The sequence below is a fragment of the Furipterus horrens genome, unplaced genomic scaffold, assembly GCF_987537825.1.
Source record: "Furipterus horrens unplaced genomic scaffold, mFurHor1.1.pri manual_scaffold_1, whole genome shotgun sequence".
NCBI classification, from domain to species: Eukaryota; Metazoa; Chordata; class Mammalia; order Chiroptera; family Furipteridae; genus Furipterus; species Furipterus horrens.
This window is the reverse complement of record NW_028327171.1, coordinates 179451639-179476535: the sequence shown is the minus strand read 5'-3', so window position 1 is coordinate 179476535 and position 24897 is coordinate 179451639. Positions and strand designations below refer to the sequence as shown.

Sequence of the window (24897 nt, the reverse complement as noted above, 5' to 3'; positions counted from 1 at the left end):
AAACTAACAAACAAATAAGAAACAGACTCATAGATTCAGAAAGCAGACTGACAGCTATTAGAAGGGAGTGGATTTGTGGGCTGGGTGAAAAAGGTAAAGGGATTAAGCAAAGAAAAAAAAGCTCATAGACACAGACAACAGTATGGTGCTTACTAGAGGGAAAGGGGGAGGAAGTACAAGAATGCAAAGGGAGGATAAATGGTGATGGAAGGAGACTTGACTTTGGGTGGTGAACACACGGTACAATATACAGATAATGTGTTACAGAATTGTACACGCGAGACCTATATAATTTCATTAACCAATGTTACCCAATAAATTCAATGAAAATGTAAAAAATGATTAAATGAATTAATATATTGCATTGTATTAGTCTCCACAGAAAACTGGATAGTGACTTCATGTGATTTTCTATGCAGCATATAATAAATTCTCAAGCTGAAGTTCTACAGATATTAGAATCACTATACATTGCTAAAGAGAAAATATTCAGAACCTAATTATCATTTTATTATTCTTAGGTCAACCTAATATTTATCCCTTCACTATTTTTGAAAAGGAAAATAAATGAGCAAAGATGCCTCCCTAAGGTATTTAGTGTTCAGGTTTCACTGAATTCTAAGGAGTGACCTTTCCAACTAGGGTGCATGAGAAGGTTGCTCAATAGTTTAACACAAAATTTTGAAGCATTTTCCCAAATGGCCGAACTGGCTGAGATTGGCAGAATCTCTTGTTGAAACTGGCAGACTTGCCAACTGTGGCCTCCCAACAAAAGCCCTCCTCCATTCCTTACTGCCTTTCTAGACAATAGCACAAAAAGTCTATAGAAGGAGATAAAAAAGAAAACTTAGCACTGAAATTGAAAGAAAGACGATAGATCCTACAAAAAAAGCAATATGGTAGAATAAAAATCTGCTTAATTGCCAAAAAAATTATACATCTGTTTGATAAGTGATAAGGAATGTTTGTTAATCTAGACTTTATCAAGCTTTTTACACAGTTGATTTTTTTATATTTAAAGATAATTCTGAAAATAATGTCAACTGTGAATGGTCTTTCATCATTGAATAGTTCAGGAAGTTTTCCATACTTAAAGCCAAAGTTGTTGTTGGCAGCCGTCCGTCTCAAGAGACGATGGTGTAGCTTCTTAAGAGTCTATCTGCACCGCCGAGAATGGTTGTGCAGTCCGACTCGGGAGTGACACGGTATCTGTCTCCTCCCGTGTTGAATCGACATCTTGCGATGACGCTGGAGTGTCCTCTCCAGTGAAGCTGAAGCTACAGAGCCTGGGCAGGGTGATATGGAGGGTCTGCTGTTGCCCATGCAGCAGACCCCCCCTCTCTTCGCAGCTGAAGGGTCCAAGGGAAAGACGGAGTCAATACAGCTTGGCTTCAGGTGCGCCGCAGGAGTTGCCGGTGTTGACTACAACGTCAAACCGCCTTAGGGACTCCGACTCCGGATTTTCTGTTGGGGTTTACTCCCTTAGCCTTTCCCCTGAAGAGGTATGCCACAAGGCAGCGGAGGTTTTTTGGAGTCAGAGTTTTCCTTCTCTGATGTGCCCTGACTGGAAGATCGAACCAGCGACACTTAGCTCGCAGGCCAACGCTCAATCCACTGAGCCAAACCAGCCGGGGTAAAGCCAAAGTAGTATTTTATATATTGAAATACATATGCATATATATACATATATATGTTATTAAATAAAACCATGAATTGTTTGAGAGTCTCATGATAGATTATCACAAAATATTTCTTCTGAATTGACACAATTTATAATGTATAACAATATGTTTATTTTCTAATTTCAAGTCTCCATGTGTTTGACTTATACAGCTAACTTTTAAAACAAAGTGCTAATTGTTCATCCACTTAGAATCTGAGTCCAGATATATACATTACTCAGAAAAACAATAATTTTCCTTTGAGACAAGAATTGATTCTCAAAATATGTTGAAAGCATTCAAGAAAATACATATATAAAATGTGTCAAGTTTTTAATTTTCATGTTCTTCAACATAGTATGTAATAAGACACTGATTGGATTTTAAACTGTAAGCAAAAACTAGGTTAGATTTAACAACTCTGTTTTAAATGAAGTATTGCTCAAAACATAAAAGTAAATTATAACATAACTTTTGAACTTTCTGACTTTATTTGATATGCTCATTATTGAAGAGTAGTATACTTATAATAATGTTACTATTACAAAGCATAAATGATAATGATGCCTTAATAAAAACTGTATTTTGTTTTAAGAATTGGTCAACATTTATTTTTGGTATGTGCATATATAGCATGGTGACCTAGTATTCTATAATGCATTTTCTTTGTCCCAAGTAACTTAAAATAGACAAAATAATAACAATAAAGATAAAATAGCACTAGTTTTAAAAAGAGAAGAGTGACAACTTCTATTTGAATGGGCTTAATGAAATGGTAGAAAAGTCACTTAAACTTTATATTAAAAAGCCCTTGATAGAATTTTCAATTCAAGTACTTTGCACTTAAAATTGAAGTGCAAAAATGACTACTTTCTCACAGTGAGTAGTAACACTTCATACTTTCTCAAGCTAGTATCAATCCCTACAGTGACAAGTGGGTACTCCCAGTAGTCCTGTTCAGAAAAAGGCAATGCCAAGTTATTTGTTCAGTCTCATCTAGATTCTCCGGAGGCACCACGCATTTTTTCTTGAGAGTCTTTTCTAATAGAGCACTGTTTGTAGGATAAAAAAGGCTGTTTTGGAGTCTGAGTAATTAGCTGATACTAAATTAAGCATTAAGAATAAATTGCTGTCAGAAGTTTCACAAATTATTACAGTTGACCTTCTATTGTATAGTGGATTTAAGGACATAAAATTAAATAGAATAAAATTCATATTCATTATAGTAGTTTTTCAGCTCTTATATAGTCTGGATCACTGTGTTAACTATCTCTATTTCAGGAGATTGATAGTAATATTGGAGACATAACCGTCTAACCTACAGCATGTAATATGACCATAAATCAATTTTGTAATTCATGATGCTGTCCACAAACAGATGTTAACAATTCTCTCATTAGTGTTATTTTAACTAATTCCTCTTACCATGTTCTCACCTCATTTGTTTCTAAAGGAGTGGATGCTCTCCCCATGTTTCCATGTAACACTTCTTCTAATTGCATGTTTTTAAACACATAACTTAAAATTTTTACACAGCCTCAACATTGCTCTTTTGGAGTAAAGTCAGAAGACCTCATTTTATTACAGGTCTGCTGACAGGGTCTTGGTAAATGTCAAGGTGAAGTGTTTGGAGAGTCACACAGAAGTTGATGAAACTAGAAATAAAAGAAACAAGTTTAGGGAGTTAAGGACCAATTAGGAAAACAGAGAAGATTCAGAAAACTTTTCATCTAGAGAATAAAGATATATGACTGTAAGAATGTAGTTAACTTAATAATTATTCCTTACAGAATAAAAAGACTGAGTAAAACCAAAGTGAGGGATGGGATTTAAAAGAAAAAGAAACCAGAAAAAAAAAAAAGAGAGAGAGAGAGAGAGAATGGGGGATGAACAGAATAAAGACAGCAAAAGACGGGGGATAAGGGGCTATAAAAGAGTTAAATGAGTCCAATAAGACATACTTTATTTGCCAGAGAGGTTAGGAAATAAAAACACAACCCTGAACTGCATCAGTTAAGATGTGGAGATACTTTGGCTCCATAGCTGTGGACAAATTGTTAGTATGTAAATGCCTCGCAGCTGCTTGGCCTGACATTTAGGATGGGAAAACTTCATCTGTCTTTTTGTTTGGGCAGTGGGTTTGAGTGCTAAGCCTAGGGCTTATTCCTTCTGATAAGAGGTGAGGAATGTTTGTGAAGAAGTTGTGAGAAGCAAATGCCACCTCCTCGGTGGTCATCAGGGTCTAAGGCTTGGACTCAATTGATCAAGATAATGATTTGACTTTAAAGTGGAGAGTTGGTAGAGTCTTGATGTACTTGGCAAGTCTTGTTCTGTCTAGTACAGTTTCTCAAAAAGTAGCCCAGAAATTGGACTACATTAATCATACCACATTTAAAGTAGCAGAACTACTTGGTAAAACGCTAACCTCTTGCTCATTTCAAATCTATAGAATTAGGCAGGGTGTGCTCAACATACAGAGGGAGGTGATGCTTAAATGATCCCTGTATGCTCCGAAAACAGTTTTCTCTTTACCGAACTCTGGATGTTGTTAGAATAAACATAACATGATTAGGATCAAATTTATAATAACAGAATAAAAAAGAGAGGACAAGGTACATGTCTAAATAATGAAATAATAAACACAAGTTCACACTGAACTACACAGAAATAACAAGATATACAAGATCTGTCCAGAAGGTATCCAGCCATGTAATATGAAAAATAGAAACACAGATACAGAAAACATTCTATGCAAGACAATGACTCCTCAGTCCCCTTCAAGATAGGCACCTTGGGACCTCACACAGTTCTCCCAGTTGCCATCAGCAGCCCCGCTGTATTTTCCTGAATCTCGTTGACATTCTGAAATCTCTTCCCTTTCAAAGGTGATTTTAGTTTTGGGAAAAGCCAGAAGTCGCAGGGCACCAAATCTGGGCTGTAGTGGGGCTGAGTCACCTAGGTGATATGATGTTTCTCAAAAGAACTCTGTACAAGATGTGATGCATGAGCGGGTGTATTGTCATGATGAAGTTGCAAATCACCAGTTGCCCATAGCTGTGGCCTTCTGAGTCATCCAAAGAGTTTACACAAAGGAATGTTCAAGCTTAATGCAAAATTTGATGCAGATTTGTTGCTCTACTTGCTCAGTCATTTTGAATGTGATGGCCACACATACATGTGCTCCCTCAATGGCGTCTACTGCCCCCACTGACTAGTACAATGAAGTGATCATCATTCACACATGCGAATTTCAGGCCACTCTCCTTGGCTGCCAGTTACATCAATGTTGTGCAAACCATTCTCTTTATATTAACAATAGCTGGACTTTTCCCAAACAGACCTCATATATATATATATTACTTTTCCCTCTAATTCTGGCTTTGGGAATTATTAAGTTTTATGATTTGGGGGCACATTTCCCCTGTTTAAGTTTTCTAACTTAAGTCTTATGAACTTGATAAAAACACAGATAGAACTTTACTGACTCTTCTTTCATTAGAACACACACACACACACACACACACACACAAACACACGTTCCATGGGTGTTCACTGGTGTTCCAAAATGTTCTGTGTATAAACTGGAAAGTAACCTAAAGCCCAATATAATTCACACATCTAAATATATTGGTAAAATGTTAAGGGTTTATATTGTGATAGGCCTGATCTAAACAATATTTTGACAAAAAGAAGTAAACTTTCAAGTGGGATTGTACTGTGTCAGGCAGCTCCACCTCCCACCATCCCACACTGCATTCTTATATTGTGATCTATAAATCTACAATATGTAATTCTAGAGTTAGGAATCATAATTTTCATACTGATCTGTAAAAAATCTGTTCAAAAAATTTAATTCTCATACAGTTTCAGTAAATAAACGCCCATATACCTAGACCCAGGTTGTCCATCATGTTCCTTTCTGATTGTTACATGTACATCCTCTGAAGTAAACAATTATCTTAAACTTGTACTTACTACTCCCTGCTTTATTATATGGATTTACCACACATATATGAATTCTAAGCAATATAGTTTTGCTGTTTTTATTTATCCCATTATGAAAGTGGAATCATTCTGAGTATAGTCTTTAGAGACTTGCTTCTTTCATTAAGCCCTATGTTTAGGAGTGGCATGTTGTTAATGAGTGTAGTTGTAGTTCTTTGTTTTCACTGTGGAAGAGTTTCATAGTATGAATGAACCACAATATATTTATCCTTTGTTCTGCTAAAAGACATTTGGATTGCTTCCACCATTTTGCTATTATAACAGTGAAGCCATGAACATTTTTTAAAAATATGCCTTGGTACACATGTGTCTGAATTTCTTTTTTTTAGGTATATTTCATTGACTATGCTATTACAGTCGTCTGAATTTTTTCCCCTTTGTTACCCTCCCTACACAGCACCTTCCTTCCCTTCAACAATCCCCCTGCCCTTAGTTCATGTCCATTTGTCATGCATATAAGTTTTTGGCTTCTTCATTTCTTTTACTATTCTTATCACTCCCTTGTCTATTTTGTACCTCTCAACTGTGCTTCTTAATTTCTGTACCTTTTCCTTCATTCTTCCCCTTCCCTCTGTCCACTGATAACCCTCCATATTGTCTCCATATCTATGGTCCTGTTCCTGTTCTAGTTATTTGCCTAGTTTGACTTTGTTTTTTAGTTGCAGTTGTCGATAGTTGTGAGTTTTTTGTCATTTTACTGTTCATAGTTTTTACCTTCTTTTTCTTAAATAAGTTCCTTTAACATTTAATATAATAATAGATTGATGATGATGAACTTCTTTAGCTTTACTTTGTCTGGGAAACACTTCATCTGCCATTCCATTCTAAATGATAGCTTTGCTGGATAGAGTAACTTTGGTTGCAGGTCCTTGCTTTTTATCACTTTGAATACTTGTTGCCAGTCCCTTCTTGCCTGCAAAGTTTCTTTTGAGAAATTGGCTGATAGTCTTGTGGAAACTCCTTTGTAGGTAACTCTCTTTTTTTTCTCCTGCTGCTTTTAGGATTCTTTCTTTATCTTTAACCTTCAGCATATTAATTATAATGTGTCTTGGTGGGGTCCTCTTTGAGTCTAAGAGGGATTCTCCATGCTTCCTGGATATCCATGCCTATTTCCTTTGTCAAATTAGGGAAGTTTTCTTTCATTATTTTTTCAAATAATTTTTCAATTTCTAGCTCTTTCTCTTCTCCTCTGGCATTCCTATGATTTGGGTGTTGGCACTTTTGGTGGGATTTCAGGATCCTAGGAATTCAAAGTGCTATACCCCCTGTCCCCATTCATGCATAGCCTCCCTCATAATTGTCATCCTCCATCAGAGTGACGTTGGTTATAATCAATGAATCTATATTGACACATCATGAATTGCCCAAAATCTGTAGTTTACATTAGGGTTCACTTTTAGTGTTCTACATTCTATAAGTCTACACAAATGTGTAATGGCATGTATTGTGTGCAAATCTTTTGAATATTTAAAATCACTTATTTAGCCTTAAAATCTCTTGAAAGAGATATTATCTTTCTACTGTGGTAAAAAATATTTCTTATACATGAAAACATCATACAAAGCATTAAAGTTTGTTTCTTTCATATACTCCAGCATTCTGGAAACCACTTGATACTCTTATGCCCATCAACTGTATTTAGCCAATATAATCCTTCAAGGCTCTGATTTCTTTTTTTTTTAAGTATATCTTATTGATTATGTTGTTACAGTAGTTCCAATTTTTCCCCTTTGCTCACCTCTGCCCAGTACCCCCCTTTCTTTCAACAATCCACCCTCCTTAGTTCATGTCCATGGGTCGTGCATGTAAGTTGTTTGGCTTCACCCTTTCCTATATTATTCTTAACTTCCCCCTGTCTATTTCATACAAACCTATTATGCTTCTTAATCCCTGAACATTTCCCCATTTCTGCCTCTTCCCCCTCCCAGCTGACAACCCTCCAAATGATCCCCATACCTATGATTCTGTTCCTATTCTGGTCTTAAGTACATCTGTTTGACATTTCATATAATAATGGCTTGGTGATGATGAACTCTTTTAGCTTTACCTTGTCTGGGAAGCACTTTATCTGCCCTTCCATTCTAAATGATAGCTTTGCTGGATAGAGTAAGTTTGGTTGCAGGTCCTTGCTTTTCATCACTGAATACTTCTTGCCAGTCCTTTCTTGCCTACAAAGTTTCTTTTGAGAAATCAGCTGATAGTCTTATAGGCACCCCTTTGTATGCAACTCTCTGCTTTTCTCTTGCTGCTTTTAGGATTCTCTCTTTATCTTTCACCTTTGAAATTTTAATTATGATATGTCTTGGTGTGGTCCCCTCTGGGTCTAGCTTGCCCGGGACACTCTGTGCTTCCTGAACTTGTATGCCTATTTCCTTCATTGAATTTGGGAAGTTTTCTTCCATTATTTTTCCACATAAGTTTTCAATTTCTCGCTCTTCCTCCCCTCCTTCTGGCACCCCCATGATTTGGATGTTGGCATGTTTAAAGTTTTCCCAGAGGTTCCCAAGCCTTTCTTAATTTTTTTCAATTCCTGTTTCCTCATTCTGTACTGGTTGACTGTTTTTTTTTTTTTTCTTCCTTATGTTCCAAATCATTGATTTGAACCCCTGTTTTCTTCCCTTCACCATTGGTTTTGTGTGAATTTTTCTTCGTTTTACTTAGCATAGACTTCACTTCTTCCCTTATGCGTTTGCTGTACTCGAGCATATCTGTCAAGCCTGTGAGCATCTTTGTCACCAGTGTTTGGAATTCTGTGTCTGTTAGGTTGGCTATCTCCTCCTCACTTAGTTCTCCCACTGGAACCTTGATCCCTTCCCTCTTTTGGGCCATACTTCTCTGTCTCCTCATTCTGACAGCTTCTGTGTTTATTTGCCTCTGTGTCTTAGGTACATCTGTTGCTCCTGTTATGTTGTAAGGGGAGGAGCCTTAGGGATTCGTCAGTACATGGGCGACCTGTTTCACCACTTTGTGGCGCTGTATGTGGGGTAGGGGACTGAGCGGGAACAATACTGCTTGTTCAGCACTCGCCCCTTTTCCAGGCTCTTTTTCCACTTCCATATGGGACTGGTGCCTCTCTAGCTGTTGCCCTGGCTGTCGTTCCCAGAGTGGGTGGGTCTGCGGACATTTTAGGACTGTAATGGCCCTTCAAACAAGCGAACTCTGTTGAGAGACAGGCAATTTTCTCCTCCACCCCAATCCTCACTGACTTTCACAGTCAGAAGCAATGAGGCTCTATTTTCCCCAGCGCTAGGACTGTGAGCTGTGTGGCCTGGTCTGGTGCTGGGAGCACTCCCCAGGTGTCCCTCCTGGCTTTTTAAAATGTGTGACTGTGCTTTCCCCTAGCCCGCCACTGCCTTGCTGCTGCCTCCACCACACAGCATCCTCTCTGCCCCAGCTCTACCTCTCCTCCCTATCTGGATGAGTAGTTCTTCTTTATATCTTTGTTTGTTGGACTTCCATGCAGATCAATTTTCTGGAACTTCTGGTTATCTCTAGTTTTTCGGTAGTTGTATTCTTTCTTAGTTGTGGAGGGAGACACAGCATGTCTATCTAGGCCTCCATCTTGACCGGAAGTCCTTTGATTTCCTCTTGATAAATATAGTTAGGTTTGCCTTTTTCCTTTTAGCTTAATTGTGCTTCACCATGGCAGCATCAAGAAAATTTATATATATTTTTTATTTGCTGTATTTATTTTCTGTATTTTTAAGTTTTGCTCTATTTTGATCATTGTGTAATCTCTTCAGCCAATGGTGCTGCTTAAACAAAATTATTTTGTTGGTTTTTTTTTTTAGTTACAGATATCACCATTAGTTTCATTAAGAATTTATAATGTTCTCTCTGTACCTCTCTCAGATATTAATGTGTTTTTGGTACTATAGATACTAGTATTTTACAGAGGAAAGTGGAAGTAAGACCTTGATAATATGTATATTATTTTATTAATATGTAAAATACACTTACTAACTAAAATTAACTCATCAACAAATTTTAAGTAACCATTGACATATTTGTTTTCTAGTTATTCCAAATCACCAAAAGGGGAGAAAGATTCTTTCATAGCATTTCCAGCTGCAGTGGCAAATGAAATCTCTAGAATTATACAGAAAAGAAAAAACAATAACATGTCATGTCATTTCTATTTATAGTGACATTTTCCAGCAAGTTGGGAAAATGCTAAAAATAAATTTCAACTTTGAACCTTCTGTAGGCCATATGTATACCAGTAAAGCCTGAGACTGGCAAGAGTTTTTGTTTGTTTTTTTTCAAAATAGCTTGTAGAAAATCCAGATTCTAAAAATAATACAGTGTTTGTTGATGTATAAGTACACATATCTTTAATAAGACTGGAACATGATCCTAACTATAACATATACTAGACAATTTATAATCATATAAAATAAATTATTAAAATACATAAAGTTGTAAAGATTTACCGTGGTTTTATAAAATAATTAAAATATTTTATCACAAAATACTTGACTGCAGAGATTGCTTTTAACATAAGCCTTCTTAATGCTTTTGATTTTTCACTTAAAAATCTTTATTGACTTCATAAAAATCCTTGGCAATAATTCAGAGATTATTATTAGAATTGACAGCAAATTTGATAATTCATAAGGGTAAGTCAATAAAAGCATCTCAAATCGCAACAAAGCTAATGAATATAAATAATTTGGAAATGCAATTTTGATATTTCTGAAGTTCTACAAGTCCAAAAAATATGTAAATACAAAGCCAGGTGAACTATATTATACCTATATCTTGCTTTCAACCTTAGTTTGAGTTTGAAAAGATGCATATAAAAGACATTTATATACATGAAGTCTTTGCTTAGCAGTGGATGACTCTCACTCATTAATGATACTCTATGTTTAAGGAAAGTTAAATCCATTACTGACATGGTCTAGCCTTTGGCTCCCTCTTGACAAAGTCTTTGTTCCTCTTTCACCCTCACCAATTCCTCTTTGATCACATTGATCCTCTTTCTGCACTTTGAACCATCCCCATCATTTCTTCCGTACATTCACTTGGCCAAGTTACCCTTTCTTCCAGAAAAAAACTTTTCTCCTGAAAATTTCACAGCTTCCTCCTCTTCCTCATGTGGAGATCTTGAACAACAGGGACCATCCTTGTTCAAGGATGTGCCTCTTGCTATACTCATTCTTAAGGAATTAGGTTCCAAGAACAAAGTTCTGGTTTACTTGCAGGTTAGCATGGTGACAACCTAAATGTACCAGCTACATCTCCTCCCAACTTCACATTAAAATCAACATTTAAAATACATATATTTATAATTCTAACAAAAGAAACCTTATAAGAATTTAAGCTGTAAAATTCCACTATTCACTAATAACATTTTAACCAAATTCACAGGAATGTTCTCTTGTCATCCAGGGTACTACGATGATACACCCACCACTTGTGCTGCCACCTGTCAAAACTTTGGATGGTCCTACTTACAGGTATTGCATATATTATGATAGAACACTCATGACTTGATTAAAGTAATGTTGAAATTCCCCTGAAGTTGAGGATAATATGAACACGTTAACAAAAGTGAAAGAGATTTCACAGAATTATATATAACTTAACTTCAAATACCTTCTGACTAAAGGAAAGCTTTGAAAATCAGTCCAACAAAATACTGATGAAGAGAGACTTAAGGAAATCTGTCAAGCTTACAAAATCATTTTCTTGGGACTCTTGGGTATGGATTTAAACCTCCTGTTCTTGCGCCATTAGCCAGAGGATAAGAGTGTTAAATTAATCTGAAAAGTCCTATCAGATTTGGTAATATTAGACACAAACATCACACATACAGATACACACACACATACACACACATGCACATATAATGTCTGTGGCCAATTTAATAACTTTAATTATATGATACTATACATATATAGGAAACAAATCTTTAATGTTATATAATAATAAGGATATGTTGCTCATTTGAACTAAATTCCTTTCCTCCGAAGAATTGTTCTTTTTCTGATTCAAATAGTCACTGTTATATTTCTAAAAATGGCTGAGAACCTTTCCCATAATTGGAATATTAGAGGATATCATTTATAAATAAAGGAACAGGAAAATGGGTGGAGGTGAACTCTTTAAAAGATGTAAGTTGTTCAAGGTACTATTTTTAGAACTCCTTGGCAAGGCAGTTTCAGTTTAAATCCTGGGCATTAGTTACAAGTTTCAGGGACATTGGTGCTTCCAAAATGATTACTGTTGCAATTGGACGTGTCTTCTTATTTATATTTGGCATTATAGTTCCATACTAGGTAATACATTAATTATGCAATTATTATTATACTCACAGCCCCCTTTCCTACAAAATCAAAGTAGATTTTTGTTCTGTCACGTTAGACTCCTAAGTATATAAAAATAAAGGGTACTAAATTATTTTATTTTATTCTTATTTTTAAAGTATATTTTATTGATTATGCTATTACAGTTATCCCCAATTTTTTTCTCCTGTGGCCCCCTCTGCCTGGTACCTTCCTCCCCTCCAGTCATTCTACCCCCTCCCCTTAGTTCATGTCCATGGATCTTGCATATAAGATCCTTGGCTTCTTCATTTACTATACTATTCTTAACATCTCCTGTCTATTTTGTACCTACTAGTTATGCTTCTTGATCCCTGTACCTTTTCCCTCCTTCTTCCCCTTCCCACTCCCCACTGATAACCCTCCATATTGTCTCCATATTTATGGCTCTGTTCCTGTTCTAGTTGTTTGCTTAGTTTGTTTTTGTTTTTAAGAGTCATTTATTGATAGAAGTTCGTTGTCATTTCACTGTTCATAATTTTGATCTTTTTCTTTTTCTTAAAAATATCACTTTAACCATTCATATAATAAGGGACTGCTGATCATGAACTCCTTTAGCTTTACCTTGTCTGGGAAGCACTTTATCTATTCTAAATGATAGCTTTGCTGGATAGAGTGCTTTTGATTGCAGGTCCTAGCTTTTCATCACTTTGAATACTTCTTGCCAGTCCCTTCTTACCTGCAAAGTTTCTTTTGAGAAATCAGCTGAAAGTCTTATGGGAAGTCCTTTGTAGGTAACTCTCTGCTTCTCTCCTGCTGCTTTTAAGATTCTCTCTTTATCTTTAAACTTTAGCATTTTAATTATGATTTGTCATGGTGTGGTCTTCTTTGGATCCAACTTGTTTGGGACTTTCTGTGCTTCCTGGACTTGTATGTCTATTTCCTTTGCTAAATTAGGGAAGTTTTCCTTCATTATTTTTTCACATAGGTTTTCAGTTTCTTTCTCTTCCTCTTCTCCTTCTGGCCCTCCTATGATTCATATTTGGTACATTTAAAGTTGTCCCAGAGGTGCCTAAGCCTCTCCTTGTATTTTTCAATTATTGTTTCTTCATTCTGTACTGGTTGAATGTTTATTTCTTCCTTATGTTCTAATACATTGATTTGAACCTTGGATTCCTTTCCTTCGCTATTGGTTTTGTGTGGATTTTTCTTCATTTCACTTAGTATAGCTTTCACTTTTTCCCTTATGCATTTGCCATACTCAAATTATTTCTGTGAGCATCATTATCACCAGTGTTTTGAACTCTATGTATGTTAGGCTGGCTATTTCCTCCTCATTTAGTTAGTCCTCTGGAGCCTTGATCTGCTCCCTCTTTTGGCCATATTCCTGTCCTCAACTTCACAGCTTCCCCATGTTTACCTCTGTGTATTAGGTAGAGCTGTCAGCCGTGTTACATTTTAAGTTGTGGAGCCTTAGATATTCACTAGGGCAGGGCAACCCATTTCACCACCTTGTTGTGCTGCATGTGGAGGAGGGATCAGAGAGGGAACAATGCCACTTGCTTGGCACTTGCCCCTTTTCCAGTCACTTTACCCGCTTCCCGTATATGACTGGTGCCCCTCTAGCTATTGCTCTGGTGATGATTCCCAGCGTGTGTGGGTTTGCAGACATCTAGGATGGTGTCAGCCCTTTAAATGGACTCTTCAAGAGACCAGCAGTTTCTCTGCTGCCCCAACCCCCACTGGTTTTCATAGCTAGAAGCAATGAGGTTTGCTGCCACCATGCTGCATCCTCTCTGCTCTGGCTCCCCATCTCTGCCCCTACTACCCGTCTGGGTGAGTATTACTTCTCTATATCTTTGTTTGGTGGACTTCCACGCAATTTGATTTTCTGGCAGTTCTGGTTGTTTTTTGTTTTTAGGTAGAGGTAATCCTTCTTACAGTTGTGCAAGGAGGCAAAATATATCTACCTTCAGCTCCATCTTGGCTAGAAACCCTAAATTATTTTATTTTAAATTCAAACCTGAGTGACATAATTTCTCCTTCTTATTTTTAAATTCCCAACTCATTCGGTTGGACCCCAAAATAGGCCCTCTATAATTATTCTTGTCCCTCAGCATGTCTTTGGGAACTCATCATTGTTGTTTTATCCTTTTATGTGTCAGCTTCCTTTGCACATTGCTCTTCATGTGACTCACTGCTCCTTAGAGCAAGGTCTGAATGCTCTAAATGCCTACTTATATCTGACAGCTGGGTTCTCTTCCTGAACGTTTTTCTGTGAAGTGGTGCCAGGTCAATTTTTATAAGACCTCAATTTGATTAATGAAATCATATAGCAAAGGACTTACTAGGCCTCCACTCTCTGCGCCCATCATCTCCATGTGGAAATTAAGATAATTGCGCAATATTTTTTCTATATATCTTTCCAACTTATAAGTTCTTATATATTTGGATAGTTAGAAGGAAATGAATTGGCTTAAAAATAAAAGATCCAAATTTAAACTGCTTTTTTTTCATTAGACTGATCTCTGATTCACAAAATATTGGTAAGGTGGATATGTATATATATGAAGTTAATTGCCCATTTTGTAATTTTTAAAATTTTATTTCTAAAAATGAAGTTTAAAGTGAATATGTATATGATAACTTCCAGCATGAAAGAGGTTGAAATTTTATCTCTGGGGAGATTAAAACATATAACTGAGAACCAAGATTGCAGTTTGCTATCATATTAGTTTGACTCAAAGGTGGTTTAATTTTAACTTAATGTAAGAAGCACAGAAATGAGACTTAGGTAAGGGAGCTTCTAGTCTTAGTTCATCTACCACTACTATGGGATATGAGAGAAATCAATAAATTCTCCTAAACTTCTACTTTCTAAATCTGTAAAATGAGCAGGTTATACCATAAGACTTCTCAGGTTCATTCAAGCTCTCTGAGATTCCAAATCTCTGACTGTAATTACTTTGGAAGATAGAAACTATAAATAAAATATCATTTGAAGTTCATTGTAACAAACATGATCTGTAATACCTCAATTCTTCTAACTTAGAATATTTTTTATTGCTTTATCTACATAATCATTTAGTAGACTCTGGAATTTGACAAATGAATAAGAGGTAGGAAAGAAAAAGTAAATAAGGAGAATATCTCTGGCTAAATTGAATTTTTAAAATAGAAGGATTTCAAGGTATCGCTAAAGTTTAATAATTTTACTGAAAATTCTTCCTGACTCCAAGATAGTAAAAATAATAACCTGTAACTTTCTAATAATTTAGTAAGTGTATTTTTACATTTCAATCTTAAGCAAACTAAAACCAAATCTCAGATATAATTTTTCCCCAGAATAGATGAACAATATTCATTAAATTTTTTATCTTTTCTATCGTTGATTTGAAACTTAAATTGTTATACTTACTAAAGTTTATTAACAAAATTAGTTTGCATATTGGCATCCATTTGTTTGTTTTCAGTTCAATTTTGGAATTATCCATTACCACAATTGCATTACATTTATAAATTATTTGGTGGACAATTAAGCATTTTTATACATTTTAATTTTTGCCTCTATTAATACAAATGTGCTTTTATTTACTAAAAAGTTATTTTATGTCTATAAATATCTATGGATGTAGGACAATGGAACTAGATACTATATGTATCACATGGAAGTCAGCTGTTGGTTCTACTTGTAAACAAATAAATGTAAGGTTTTGCAAGCAATGACTGGGTTGGAAGATATCAAAAGGGCTTCTCTTTTGTAATTAAGGACAATAAATTATCAGGATGTTAAGAAAGGTCCTTTGCAAGTGAAGCATATGTGTAAAGATTTATACATGTGACTTATGACTATTAACAAGCAGCTTATATTTTTTGATAATGAAGTTTTAGTTTTGATAATGAAAAACATACATTTGCTAAAGCATAAGAGGTTGCTATTAGATGTGGGAAAGCTGCATAGTCTTTTGCCAAGATGCACTGACACAGAAAATAAGCAATTAGATGAACACAGAGTATGTACCTTGAAAGTGTTTTTGTTTTTGTTTTTAATCATATTTGAAAAGCTAGTTCACTGGGATGGACCAATACTTATGATTAAAAATCAGCCAGAGTCTGTTATATTCCAGATGAAATAGTCAATTAGATGTAGATTTCCTCTGTGTAGCAAAACTCTACATTTAAAAAAACAAAACAAAACACTGATCCCTCTCACAAAAAAGAAAACAAACCTTGTTTTGCTTAGATATTTTATTATTATTTCTCATCCTATCTCTTAGGTCTTCCTTAAGCAAGCTATCAAAGCAAATTAGTTCTTTTTTTTATGGGATACATTAGTTTTGATAAAAATCTTCTCCCTTCCAAAAATATGCAGAACCTAGCATGAGCGTGACCAAGTGAAATGATCGATCAGGCTATGCCACAATTCATTTATACCTACAATAGGTATAAATCTGCTTGTTCTTAACTTCCAGCCAGCCCATCCAAAACTGTCCATATTTATATCTTTCCAAGATTATCTAATTTCCTGTCTATGTTACTCCATCAGTCATAATATACTTGTAGATGACTAGATGGGAAGCCTTTCCACCTGTGGCCTGTAGCAGTAGCATACAGAATCCTGCTAATATACTTAGTGATATGTTAGTTATATGTCTGCGAGTCATTTAAGAAAATGAAAACACATTTACATGTATTGATTCCTATGAAAGTGAGCAAACGTCTACCTAAATTAGTGGCAAAGTGACTAGAACCTGAGAAGAAAGAAAGTGGCAGATGAAGAAACACAGTCATTTACTGTGTTTTACAGGAAGCTCCTGCTGTAGCTGAACGTTCTTTGCTCACCCAGACTGCTGGAGATAAAAACAGAGGAAAACCCAGCATTAATACTTGTAGCTTTAAAATGCTAAATCTAAAGCATTCCTGCAGATGATAACAGACCCTGAATTTTAAGGGAAACTAAAGCTGTGATTCAGTAAGCCTCCCAAATAGAACTGGTAACAGTTAACTCAGATAAGACTTTGCACTCACTCGTATTGCTGTGACCTCTTTTACATGTCTCCTAAATCTCCAGGGAAAAATTCAACACTTTTGCTAAATTTTTTGCCTACATGGCACCAAAGATCACCTTAAATAAAAATAAGAGTATTTGAGTAACTAATAAATATCAGTTCTCATTGTAAAGAATTACCTCAATGAGCATATTAATATTTTTAAAAACAAATTTGGCTGTCGTTAATTGAGCTTCAAGTAAGAAAGTGCCAACCTTTGAGGAAAAAATTATGGCCATGCTGAATTTATTATTTTTATTATCTCACATACAAACTTGTTTTTCACATTTACTGTATAATTAGTAACTCTTATCTTCACATCATTTGGCATTCTACTTTATAAAGTGTGCTAATCTTAATTACTTATTTCCTGAAAAAGTTTATTATTCCCTCTTTATTCTCAATTTTCCTAAAATGTTTAAACATTCAATAAAGCATCCAGGAAACAGTGTCATGACACATAATCTGCTATATTGTTGGAAAATATAGTAATAAACATATACAGTCAAATCACAAAATACTTTAGAATAAATTTTTCCATCATAAGAGTAAGATTTCTGAGTCATAGCAGAGCTTATAATTTGTCCTTACATCCAGATCATAAAAGTATTTCTCTACAATATCCTAGTAAGATAGTTTTTATGTTTTATTTACAGGGGAAAAGATTATTGAATGGTTTGGTTTTATAACATCTCAGGTTCTACATGAATTTGGTAGAAAATTATATATATATATTAATACAAACATAGATACAGGATGAGGCGAAAGTAAGTTTACTGTTGTGAGTATGCAGAACAGTTTATTCTTATATTATTATGTATTAATTATTGTATTATTTTCCACACGAACAACTGTAAACCTCCTTTTGCTCCACCCTGTACATACATACATACGTACATATACTTTGAAGTACATGCCATCAACATAAAATGCATTCTGAGAAAAAAATCATGCAATAAGAATGAGGAGAAAGAAGTATGTCTGTTCACAAACATGTATTAAATTTTTAAAAATAAGACTACAGTAGTCCCTCTCTATATCGCGATTTACTTATCATGGCCTCACTGTATCACGGGATTTAAAAATATATTTAATTACTTATCGCAGATTTTCGCTATATCACGGGATTCTGCAATACTGTATACGTATATTGTTAAAGTTATGTAGGTTTAAGAGTATAGAATAAATGTAAATTTCCTACTTTGCATGGAGGTCTAGAATGTAATACCTGTGACAGGTGAGGGAATACTGTGTATTTTTTGGTTAACAGTTTGTATTGGCTGGTTTTGGAAAGGACTGTATCTTTATAACCAGAATAATTCTTCTATTACCTCCTGTCACTATTGTTTTTAATTGTCTTGAAGGTCAAATATGTCTTTGAAAAACTTTAGTAGTAAATTGGGAAGAGCCATTTTTTTCTCTTATATGTCTTTATAAATATTATAAAGTGAATTCTAATTTCAATTCTATCACAACTCTATAACTTGGAACTCTTTGATGCTATTTCTAGGCATAAAGCTTTAAAAGCCCTATATTTGAGCTTCTAATATATTAACTTTATAACTTTGTAGAACTAGAAAGATCTTTAGTTTTTTTATACAATCCCTACATTTTTTGAAATGAAACTGGAGAAACAGACAAATAAAAAGACAGTTAAAAGAAACAAAATAGTAATCTGGTGTCACCACCAGAATTAGTATTTATTTCTGTTTAATACACTTGAATTGACTATTATATAAATGGCCACAAACCACCTAATTGTTCATCTTAAAAGTTATCTGTAAGCAACACTCTATTTTTTCCATAAATTTAGTTTTCCCCACATTCTTCTAGATATTTTCTAATATGTTGAACTTTGAACTTAACAAAATATCCCCTAATATTTGCTCTAATATCCTCACTATTATCCGACAGATTTGATAAATCTCTTTCATGATGCTCTCAAAAGAATAATTACATATTATTAAATCTAAATTTTAAGAGACCACCCCATTTTGGATTCATGTCCAATCCAGTGTCCGTTGAATATGTCAGGTTCTGACAGCATGTAATATGCTGATACATTATCTAAATTTAAGGATAATGGTTGTGACCATATCTCTCATACAATTTTAGTTCAACCCCTGTGCAAAGAAGCAGTGTGATTGATATTTCCACTGGAAAAAAATGCTCTACCAAGTAAACATTATGAAATTACTATCCTAGAGACATGATGAAGGTGCTACTGAATTAAAAAGAGCACACACATGTGCTAGAGACTTCGTGGCACTCTATTTCAGGTTTCTCAATTGCCATTTTGTTGTATTTTTCTCTTTTTATATTCCAAGTTGGACCTATTTAGCACCAAAGCCTTAAGAAACTGACTGAAGTTGATGACACAATAAGTTTTTATATTGAAAGAGGATTGAGAAATAAAAATTCTGTTACACAAGATAAAGTCAGACTCATTAGCAAACATCAAATTGGTGAAATAGAAAAAAAAAAAAAAGACAAAGCACAGACTCTTCATTAAATGTAACTCTTTAGTCCTTGATGTTTTTTTAGTCATTGATTTTTAAATCTATCTCAACCATATGTAAACATATTTTTTCTAAAAAATACTAATTTTCAACTGAAATCTCTGTGATCAAGAATACCTGACCATTTGTGGATATAATTGTGTGCTGCTACTTTATCTTGAGGATGCTCTTTCAGGGGATTTTACATATCTAGGCTAAGTCCTCAGAAAGAGCATAGGGTCATCAAAAGCAGTCTGAGTTAGGGGACATTTTCCTAGTCTCTCCTCTGCTTCTGACCAGTTGCATGAATGTGGTCAAGACCTTTTCCTTTTCTGGTTCTGAGTGTCCTCATCTATAAGTAAAGGTTTTGTTAATAAGATGATTTTATTTATAGTGTGAAGAAATAATATTTAAATAAAATAATAAATAAAAATAATTGGTTTTCATCAAATAAAAGCTATTGTTACTATTTTTAATGAACCACTATTAGGTTCTTCTAACTTTATTTTATTTATTTATTTTTTTTTTTGGTTTTTCAATTACAGTTGTCCCTTTTTCCCCTAATTTCTCTCCCCCACCCAACCCACCCCCTCTCCTGCAATCATATCCCTCCCCGTTGTCCATGTCCATGAGTCTTTTATATGGGTCCTTTGACTAATCCCTTCCCTTACTTATCCCCCTTCTCTCCCTCTCCCCTCCCCCCTATTGACTGCTATTCTGCTCTTTGTTCTATTTAGTTCCTTTGTTTGTGTTGTTCTTTAGTTTCCTGTATTAGGTGATATCATATGGTATTTTTCTTTCTTTGCCTGGCTTATTTCACTAAGCATAATTCTCTCTAGTTCCATCCATGTTTTTGCAAATGGCAGGAGTTCCTTCTTTCTTTCTGCTGCATAGTATTCCATTGTGTAAATGTACCACAGTTTTTTGATCCACTCATCTACAGATGGGCACTTAGGTTGTTTCCAGCACTTAGCTATTGTAAACAGTGCTGCAATGAACATAGGAGTGCATAAGTTCTTTTGAAGGTTCTTCTAACTTTAATTGCTATAGATGGCATGAGTAAGCCAAATGTTCTGTTTTGAATCATTTCAAATGGTCTGTGTTTCACAAGAATTACATGCAAAAAAAAAATGGGTACTTGCTGTGTATATAATTAATTTCAAGAGAAAATACCAGTCAAAAGTGTTTTCTGTGATCCATTCTCCTAAACTGTCCACTGGTCACACATGTGTGATTTGCCCAAGGAATACCCCACTACACAATCTTCCAAAAACCATGTTGTATACTGTTTTGTTAATTCTAAAAAGAGATACTTTTGAGTCAGAAAAGTCTCAAGTCTTATGTGATTACTCATGAAATGAGTGAAATCAAAGCAGAAGTTGCATAGTATTATTTAATATAGTCCATTTTTTCTGAAATATACTGTTTTTTATGCTGTTAATATAAACAAGGAAACCACACTGAATGGAAAAGAATGATGAGGAATATTTATTTTTATATCTTCTCTCTAGGACCTATCATGGTGGTGGGCTCACAGTAAGCAAATGTTCCACAACCACTGGCCTTTCAGTGATGGTTTTGCTTCATCTAAACTTCAAAATACTGCTGATAAGTATCTACAGCCAGTGATTATTTGGGAAAGTGAAATTCTCTGGGTTCAGCAGTAGTTCTGGTTAAGAGTACATATATTTTAGAGGTCCTAGAATCTCAGCTTGTAATCCTAGCTTTCTCAGTTCATGAGAGGACTTTGAGCTTTAGTTTCATTATCTGGAAAAATAAAAGCGAGAGTGTACTAATTCATTAACCTTAGAACTGAATATGATAGTGTGCTCATACTGCTTAGGACAGTGCTTAAACACAGTAAACACTCAATAAATGGTAGCTGTTACTATTTCATTTATTTTTTAATTCTTATATCAATTATTATAAAAATACCCAATTAAACCTTGGTTTATAATAATTTATACTATTTTTTTATATTTTGGTAGATTTCTGAATGCTACCCCAATGAATTCCTGGCAATTTCTGCTCTCCTTTTATTAGTTATTGGAAAGAGGGCGGGTTGCTCGGTACAAACAGTTCTTCTTTTTCCCAATTCCCACTACCCTCGACACACAACTATGTGATCAAAATAATGTGCAAAATTACTTTGAATGGCGCTGAAAAAGAAAATAAGAGGTTTTTGTTGTTTGCTTGTTTATCCCTCTTTTATTTTTTATTTATTTATTTTTTAAATTTTTTATTGATATTTTATATAATCAATGAATATATTTTATTGATTATATTGTTACAGTAGTTCCATTTTTTTCCCCTTTGCTCCGCTCTGCCAAGTACCTCCCTTCCCTCCAGCAATCCCACTCTCCTTAGTTCACATCCATGGGTCATGGATATAGGTTCTTTGGCTTCACCCTTTCCTATATTATTCTTAACTTGTCCCTGTCTATTTTGTACGAACCGATTATGCTTCTTAGTCCCTACACCATTTCCCCATTTCTCCCCCTTCCCCCTCCCAGCCGAGGACCCTCCAAATGATACCCATAGCTATGATTCTGTTCCTATTCCGGTTGGCTTAGTTGGATTTTGTTTTTATTTTTTAGATTCAGCTGTTGATAGTTGTGAGTTTGTTGTTATTTTAGTGTTCATAGTTTCAATCTTCTTCTTAAGTAAGTCCCTTTGACATTCCATGTAATAATGGCTTGGTGGTGATGAACTCTTTTAGCTTCACCTTGTGTGGAAAGCACTTCATCTGTCCTTCCATTCTAAATGATAGCTTTGCTGGATAAGTAATCCTGGTTGTAGGTTGCCTTTCATCACATTGAATACTGCTTGCCAATCCCTTCCTGTCTGCAAAGTTTCCTCTGAGAAATCAACTGATAGTCCTAGAGGCACCCCCCTGTAGGCAACTCTCCGCCTCTCTCTTGCTGCCCCCAGGACTCTGTCCTTATCTTTCACCTTTGGCATCTCAATCATGATGCATCCTGGTGTGGTCCCTTCTGGGTCCAGCTTGCCTGTGGCCCTCCGTGATTCTCAGACCTGTATGTCTATCTTCTTTGCTAAATTTGGGAAGTTTTCTTCATTTTTTTTCAGTTCTCGCTTCCTCATTTTGCATTGGTTGACTGTTTTTTCCTTCCTTAAGTTCCAAATCATTGACTTGAACCCTGGTTTCCTTCCCTTCACCATTGGTTTTCTGTGGATTTTCCTTTGTTTCACTTATCATGGCCTTCACTTTTTCTCTTATGCATTTGCCTTACTCCAGCATATCTGTCAAGCCTGTGAGCATCTTTATCACCAGTGTTTTGAATTCTGAGTCTGTTAGGTTGTCTATCTCCTCATCTGTGAGGTTGGCTATCTCCTTCTAGCTTAGTTCTCCCACGGGAATCTTGATTCGTTCTGCCTTTTAGGCCATACTTCTCTGTCTCCTCATTCTGACAGGCTCCTGTGTTTGTTTGCCTCCACATCCCAGATAGAGCTGTTCCTCCTATGTTGTAAGGGGCAGAGCCTTAGGGAGTCTTCAGTGCAAGGCAATCTGTTTCACCACGTTGTGGCGTTGTATGTAGGGGAGGAGTCTGAGAGGGAAGAATGCCACCTTCCCAGCACTCGCCCCTTTTTCAGGCATCTCTCCCACTTCCTCACCAGATTGGTGCCCCTCTAGCTGCTGCCCTGGCCGTCGTTCCCAGAGTGGGTGGGTCTGCGGATGTTCTAGGACCGTGGGGGCCATTTAAACAAATAGACTCTGCTGAGAGACCGGCAGTTTCTGCCTCGACCCCAACCCCACTGGTCTGCACAGTCAGAAGCAATGAGGCTTGATTTTCCCCAGTGCTGGGACCGTGAGCTGCGAAGTCTGGTGAGGAGCTGGGAATGCTCCCCAGGTGTCCCTCCTAACTTTAAAACTTGTGACTACACTTTCTGCTGGCTTGTCACTGTCACCGCTGCTGCTGCCACCAACTCACCGTGTTCTCTCCGTCCCGGCTCTGCCTCTCCTACCTGTCTGGATGAGTATTTCTTCTTTATATCTTTGTTTGCTGGACTTTCATGCAGTTTGATTTTCTGGAATTTCTGGTTGTTTCTAGTTTTGAGGTAGTTGTATTCCTTCTTAGTTGTGGAAGGAGCTGCAGTGTGTCTGTCAACACCTCCATCTTGACCAGAAGTTTGGTTGGTTGGTTTGTTTTTCTTATGTGAGATCTAACCTATGCTTATGGGGACATAATTCAGAGGGCGACATGGTGCCTATGCTTTGCTGGTCCTTTGTACTGTCTGAAGTATCTGGGGAGCTGAAGACAGGGAAGACATTTTCATGAGGGAATTAGCAAACTCTGGACAGGAATTGTGCTGCCTTGGGGACCAGGGCACAATACAGCAGAGGGAAAGTTAAAGGCCACTTTCTATCAATTCTGCACATACAGCAGGACTCTAGCACTGAGAGATACAAGAGATACTGTCCTTGTGATATAATCTTTAGGATGAAGTTGTAAGAAATGACAAAATTAAGGTCATTTCCAGTGATTCTAAGGGCAGAGGAAAGAGACAAATGAGGTCAGAGTGCTAGAGAAAGGGTGCTGTGTTTTTGGTCCTACAAAAGAGACTGGTTTATAAAGCATCCCTTTAGGGATTTCAAGGGCAAATTGGGACTTGAAAGGATGCTGGTGGTCCTTTGTTACAAGATGCAGATAAAATCAGGAATTCGTGGGTTATTGATCATATGACTTGATATTCAGTGCTCTGGGACCTAACTAGATTTCAGTCACAGGAATAAATATGGAAGAGTTTATTTAGATAAGATTAAGATAAATATTTCAATAGTATAAAACCAAGAAGAGGTTTCAAAGCTCCTGAATTTATAAAAATAGTAAATCAACTATGGGATTACCTGACTTATTTAAAGTAGCTTGTGCTTTCAGATGAGTCATCTGGCAATCAGAAAGTATGTGATATTTCTGATAAAGTTCCTTTCAGATAGAAAAAATGAATACGACTACTTTCACATAGGAGGTCTTGCTGATGATTTATGTAATCCCAAGGATTAACCTATCTTTAGTTTAGATAGTTCTAAAGGCAACATGTAGATTCTTGTAAATAAACACAGATAATCTTTAGTGTGTTCAGAGGAAATACCCAAATAACCTTGAAATCCTTAACTCAAACCTTTCTCAAAGCCAATGCAAAGCATTCTGATATGTTGTCAACTTAAAAATAAACTCCTATACATATACAGTTACTGAATGAATGTGTAAATAACTCTAGGCTAGTTATTAGAAATTTTCTTTCTTACCTCTTCTTTCAGAACACTAGCCTTAGCCCACACCTCTACTCTCTGATATCCTTTACAGGTACATTCACAATTCTTTTCCTTCTCACTCAGTGTACCACTCAAACATATATACTCCTGAAATGTAAATTCATATTATCTCCTGTCAAA

General features: G+C 35.8%; 1 protein-coding gene across 1 annotated transcript in view; it reads left to right on the top strand.

The window, feature by feature from the left end:
* The window catches only part of CALCRL (calcitonin receptor like receptor), a 104203-nt gene that overhangs the window by 10519 nt on the left and 68787 nt on the right, over nucleotides 1–24897 (top strand). The window contains exon 2 of the mRNA XM_090281507.1: nucleotides 11061–11128. The gene's annotated coding sequence lies outside the window, so the exon portion shown is untranslated. The remainder of the gene's footprint in view (nucleotides 1–11060; nucleotides 11129–24897) is intronic.